We start from the raw sequence: 6,736 nt of genomic DNA, 5'->3' as shown, positions 1-6,736 counted from the left end.
TCTGGGGCACAGGTCGGGGGCTGCTCTGAGGCCTCCCCACCCCGGGCAGGTGGAGGGGCTCAGGTTCCCTAGCCTAGTTCCAGATTCCAACTTGGCCAGGAGGGCAGGGCCTCAGGGGAAGAGGAGGGGCAGGGACGGGGCTACGGAGGAGGTGGGGCCTCATGGGCCCCCAACTTTGAGGAAGAATCCGTGGCACCTACTTCCCAACAATCCTCGTATATGCATTTAGTACCCTTATCTTCACTATTTCCATTAACCTTCTCCCAAAAGTTTAAATCTAACAATTTCATTCTTAAATTTATAGGTATTTCTCTGGTTGCTACCTGCAGCACACACAACGGAGTTATAATACTAGCACTACATGCGATTCGCAGAGCTTGGGCTTTGATTGACTTTAATTTTTTAACTGATGATTTAGAAGTTGAATTAAAGTATTGGCGTCCATGATATAAAACTGGTCTTATTAATACCCTATACAGCATCAGCAATGTGTTCTTATCTGCACCCCAATTTTTCCCAGCAGTACTTTTAAGCAGATTTATGCTGTCTTTTCATTTAGTCTTTATATGGTCCTTCCAAGTTGGTTTGTTATCGAACATAACTCCTAAGAATGCAAAATTTTGAACTACATGTATTTTTTCTCTATAGAGATATAGGTTCCATTCTTCCCCAGCCTTCCTTTTTGTGAAGATCTTTCGATTTGTTTTACCAAGTAAGAACTTAAATCCCCAAGTATATCCCCATTCTGAAATCTGCCATAGCACCTCACTGGTTCTCTCCATAGCTATTTTAAGTCTTCTATGTTTGGCCCATATAGCACGGTCATCCACAAATACCTATTCCTGCCTGTATATTCCCCGGGAAATCATTAATCATAATATTAAACAGGGTGGGCTGATAACACTCTCCTGCGGAGTGCCATTAATAAGTTTATAAATATTCAACAAAGCTTTGCATAGTTCTATTACTTCAAAAGTCTCTTACACACCAGAACAGTCTTCCTTTTATTCCACTTCTTGCTAGTTTGTACAGTAAGCCTTTCCTCCTTAGCATGTGAAATGCTTTTTCAATGTCCAGAAAGACAGTTATCATAAACTCTCTATCAGAGGGGTAGCCGTGTTAGTCTATATCCAGAAAAACAACGAGGAGTCTGGTGGTACCTTAAAGACTAACAGATTTATTTGGGCATAAATGTTCATGGGTAAAAACCCCCACTTTTTCAGGTGCATGAAGTGAAAATTACAGATAACAGGCATAAATATACTGGCACATGAAGAGAAGGGAGTTACCTTACAAGTGGAGAACCAGTGTTGACAATGCCAATTCAGTCAGAGTGGATGTGGTCCACTCCCAATAATTGATGAGGAGGCGTCAATACTAAGAGAGGGAAAATTGCTTTTGTAGTGAACTCTCTGTTCCTCCTGGTTTTTTGTATTTGTTTCTAATCTTACAATATTATCAACTGTGCATATTCCATTCCCGAAACCAGGACACAGTTTATAATTTCATTTTTTCCAAATATGCTACTAAGCTCTCATTTATCATTCTTTCCATAATTTTGCCCACATATGATGTGAGGACAATAGGTCTATATGCAGCAGGTCTTGTATGTAATATGCCAGGTTCTCCTATTGGTATAACCACCGCTTGCTTCCATTATTCCCTTTACTTATATTATTACATAATTTCAATTAAATTCTTAAACTCCCTTTGCTATGGATCCTGGCATCAAGATTAACATGCTAATATTATTTGTCTTCACTCTGCTTGAGTGAAAGGCCTAGGAATTATAAGATTTCCTACAACTGTCAAGCAGAAATAGTCAGCCATCCTGCATTTGAGTCCCTCTTGATAACCCCAGACCTGGTCATCTCACCTAGCATCTTCTGTAACCTGTGCTCTGAGAAGCAAATAATCTATATTTCTATCAGTTGACATAAACTTTCCAGTTTCCTTATTTCAAATTCTAAAGTATATATGTTTCTGTAATAAAGTATGTAGAGAACCTGTTTGGTGATAGCCACTTAACTTACACCAGTCTGGGATTTCATTTGGTGACAACAGCATCTGATGCCTTCTATAATTACTGTACTTATAGATTACCCACATTCCACTAAGAACTTGAATTGAAACTATTTGAGGATTGTATCCTTGGAACTGAAGATTTAAGATTTCTGTAGTAAATTCAATTTTCTTCCTCTTGAAACCTTTCTTTTCAAAGAGGATATGATTGGCTCTGAAAGCTTAATGTTTATAACATATAGAGATTTAAGGCTTGTTTGGGGTGGACATCCCATTGCAGACAAATTAGGATAGGTTCCTTCTTCTAACACATACTGACTACCAGAGAAATCTTCTTTATCATATGCAATCCAGCTGCCACCCAAAATCTTTGAAGACGTTATAGCAAATGAAACATCAATATAATTGATTTTTTCTCAAATATTTGGCTGTAACCTTTGAATTCTGGTTATGAAAATTACTGGACGTTGAATTTCCCCATTTGGCTATTGATGGTATCCACAACTATGGACTGAATTGAAGAGATCTTACAATTTGTGGCTCGTCCAAGCCTCAGTGCTGGGATACAGTCCTTTATCAAGTATGTATTGCTCTCCTGTAAAGTCAGGATTCTCATAGACAACCCACTCTCCACTTAACACGTTTATGGATTGTGTCCTCAGCCATTCCAAGTGTCTCTCAAACTGGAAATAATTCCTAAAACATTGATATTGGAACTTTTACTCCCAAAGTATTTTTCACTGAACATTATCATATGGGGGTTTGTGAAATCTCCTAGCTCTTCACTGTAACCACCTCAATCTTTCCATTCCTGGTACACACCTTCCTCCAGCAAATGATGACCTGCAAACTAATTTATTGTAAGGAATCCAAATGCCTCCGAACACTTTTATGGACCCAACTGATGTAAATAGCAGTGTCTTCTTTTCTCCCGGTACTTCTTTTTGCTTTCCTTCCTCAGTAAGTGTGAGTATTTCTGGTCCCAGTTTCATATATTTACCTTCAAAGAGAGAGTTCTCATAAATTATTACCTTTGGTTCTCCAATGGATTCAATTTTGTGGCCACGCATTTTCAAGGGATCTATCTCATGGACCTAATCTATACTTCCATCTTCTCCCAAAACACTAAATTAGGATATTCACCAGGCTCTAACATTAAAGGGACTCCCTGGAAACCATGTTCTTCATAAATGAGTCCTATGCTCCAATTTACTTTTAGAGAACACGTCTGCCGTCTTGTGCCAAATATATGTGTTTCCTCTTTGTTGTCAAAAAACGAAGTTACAATTCCTACCCCCTTCTGGTTCCACATACAAGTTAATTTGGCAGATCTTTTACTACATGTTTAATTTAACTAGTCACTGCAAGCTTAGCAAATATATATTAATCTTTTTCTTCTGAAGTATTTTCACCCCAAATATTAGTGAGTTCCTGTTCTCCTTCCTCCAGAGGAATAGAGGTCCTTCAAAATTTGGTTTCTCATACAGAATTCAGCTTTAACTATGTACCATTCTTGTGAAAGTTTGTTTCACTATATATCAGCATCTGGTGAAGTCTGGGACAGATTTTATTTTAGCTGTTTCCTGAAAATGCCTCCCCATCTAATAAACCAGCAGGGACATTTGGTTCATATCAGCTAGACTTTAATGAGCTTGAGAAATTTTTGTCAGTGCTTTCATAGTTTGGCATTTGTAAATTTAGTTATTTTTTCACATTATTTGTTTGCAAATATTTTTCCATGTTACTTGGAACTTTTGAACCTGAAAGGGACTCAGACTTTTGAGGTATGTTGAATGGTCTGGCTGCATCTAGTTGTAAAGCAGGCATCCCTTAGGAGTCAGCTGTGAAAGTTGTTCTGATGGTGTTTACTGAGGTTACAAAGGGAGTAAATATCTTTTCTTTAGTTGTAAATATTAGCAAGCTTGAGAAGACAGTACTTTTTCCAGACGGAACTGCTTAATTTCACAATCTTTACCATCCTTGTTCTCTTTTCCATTTACTTCCTGAATCAGTGCAGGTTAATCTCTTTTGGATGACTTGAGAAATTTGAAAAATATACTTTGTTCTGTAGATGCACGCTTGGGTCTGACTCTGGCTTCAGTTTCTAGGCTTTGTATTTTAAATTACAAGGCTGGTGCTAGATCCTGTGCTTTTTCTCTCTTTATTCACAAAATAAACTAAATATACTCGGATTAAATACTTTCTCTAAATTGTCTTCATGAATTGGAGACATTGTAAAGTGATTGTGGGGGACTTTGGAAGCTTTGGCCTTTTCTTCTTACAGGCTATACAAATTGATCTGTCTAGATTTTTGATAGTTTCAGTAAACTTTTTCATGTCAGATGGGGACTCGAAAATGCTCTCATTATTACCATCAAAAACATTACAAGTGTTACTGGGGCTTTTCTGAACATTGACAATATTTTGCTCTAATGTCTGTATGTTTTCTAAATTGCTTTTGTTACACTGCATGTTTGTAGACATTGACTCTCCTGTTTTTTGTCTTTTTCCCTTCTTTTTGTATTTGAGAAAACATATTCTGCTCTAATTCTGATTCTTTGGGATCAGATTTTAAGGGATATTTATAATCTTTACAAGGTGACGTGATCTCTGTGTTTGATAACAATATTTGTTCTTCATGTTGATGGGATTTTGAGGTTGTATTAATTGCTCTATTAGCATTATCTTGGAAGATTTCATTTTGTTGGGGGGTTGTAAAGATGTTATTTTAGGTAACAAACAGTCCTTATTAACAGTGGTGGGTTCTACATCTGCTTGTCTTAAAGAGTAAGCACTAGCATATGCTTTGCTGGTGTGGTTAAAGAGAGATCCCATAACTTTAGTTGTAACTGTAGATCTGGAAACATCTAAACATCTAAACATAAGTTTCGCTGCTCTGAGCTGTCTAAATCAGAACCTGTTTGTTTTTCAGTTGATTTGTCTACTTTTCCATTTTTAATCCCTTCAGTACACAAGAGAGCTCCTCCACCAGAGCTCCATTTTTACACGTTTTGCTGTCTTGGATTCAGTTTTACTTTCAGAAAGTGAGCAAGTGGTGCTTCTCTGTGTTATCAGTAGAGGAAACTTTGGAAGTCTCCACATTGCTTTCACCAGAAGGTGTGGTGAAATACTTTTGGTTTTTGGTTTTATTGTTTATTGCTACCACAGGTTGGATAAACTGTCTTTTTGGTAAAGAATCTTTTACCTGACTCTTCAAACTAGTGGGAGAAACAGGGACTGCGTAAGATTGACTCTTTTTAAATGATCTTCTTCTGAATGGGGATGAAGTTTGTAGTTGTTTACTTTTGTCAGATTCAGTTTTAGGTGGTCCCTTGTGATTTATGTCCTGGTTTCTCAAGGTGGAAGAATTCCATTCAGGAGTCTGTTTAGATTTAATTTTTCTTTCTGACTTGGTTATCTTTTCTGAAACCACATCCGAAGAAACAATGTCATCCAAAACAGAATCTTTTTTGCAGTATTCTCAGTCTGATTTCTCTCTCCATTTAGAGTGTCATCAAATGACCGAGATATCCTCCTCTTTCCAGATCTCTTAGTAATCGTTTTTTATCCAATATGCCTGTATCATCACAAACTTCTCCTGATAGGTATCTAATGTTAGAACTCTAGCAGGACACATGCATTCAGTTGATTTGGATTTCACACTGTGGCAATTCCTTTGATTTGCATATTTGGGATGTATGGACACTTACACATTCACTAGTTGCTTGTTAATATGTTCTTTTCTAAGTCTTCACTGGATTCATTATTCAAATTTCTGATGAAATCTAGCATTGTGGAATTAGAAGTATATAGAACAGGCTCTTTTTCTAGTTCCTTTATCTAGTCTCCGCTCTAAAAAACATGTTCTCTGAAGGTGACCTAACATATTTCAATGCTTCCGTTCCAATCAGTTGACCTCTCACTGTCAGAATGGACTCCCTTGCTGCTCCGTTCTGAAATATCATGACTCAAAGGTGTTATTGCCGTACTGAAATTATTGTGTCTCTGCAACAGCATTCCAACTTCTTGCCTTCTGCACATAGGGAGTTTAACATTTTTTCTTTAGGTCTTCATTATCTATTGATTTCAGTGAGGTTGTATGCTTAGGAGGATTTATTATTTGGACTTGAAGAGGGTTCTAGCAAATTTTTGGCATTTTTTCTCCTACCTGAACTAAGCCCATTTCCAAGCTTTTCCAAAACTGGTTTATTTTTGTTCTCTTCTTTGAAGGAGTCTGGAGACTGTGCTTTGGAATTAACAATTTCAAGATTGGGGCCCAAGTCATTAGGGCATGGCATGACCCTCTATATGCAAAGGTGAAAACCTTGCTCTTAAACTTACAGAATATTTTGTTTGGGTGTTCAAATCAAGTAACAATAAAGGTTGCTCAAGTACAACCACCACCCAGACATGAAAAATGAGGAAGTCCACTTTTATGTCAAATACATACACAGCAACCAATCACAATTTATAGAAAGCCCTGGCTTTAATATGTCATCCATCAAACTCCTAAGCAGATACCCCACCAAATAAACCTTAAGTCTGTCCCTGTAGTCAAGCGCCCTTCTATTCGCAACTTAATCCCTTTATCCAAGCCCAATCTGCTCCTTCCCAGCTGATCTTTGTCTTCCATTAGGTTTACTTTTCCCTGGCTCTCCTCCAGGTGCAGAATATAAGCTTAATTGACCTAATTTAACCTACTCTGCCTTGTGTG

At 37.6% G+C, this 6,736-nt stretch overlaps 2 pseudogenes; both read right to left on the bottom strand.

The window, feature by feature from the left end:
• Positions 1–1,758: 1,758 nt before the first annotated feature.
• Positions 1,759–3,366, bottom strand: LOC112105737 (annotated as a pseudogene).
• A 486-nt stretch (positions 3,367–3,852) lies between these two features.
• Positions 3,853–4,494, bottom strand: LOC112105735 (annotated as a pseudogene).
• Positions 4,495–6,736: the final 2,242 nt, after the last annotated feature.

The sequence above is a fragment of the Terrapene carolina genome, unplaced genomic scaffold (assembly GCF_002925995.2).
Source record: "Terrapene carolina triunguis isolate 2854851 unplaced genomic scaffold, T_m_triunguis-2.0 Scaffold42, whole genome shotgun sequence".
NCBI classification, from domain to species: Eukaryota; Metazoa; Chordata; order Testudines; family Emydidae; genus Terrapene; species Terrapene triunguis.
This window is presented reverse-complemented; position numbering and strand designations above follow the sequence as displayed.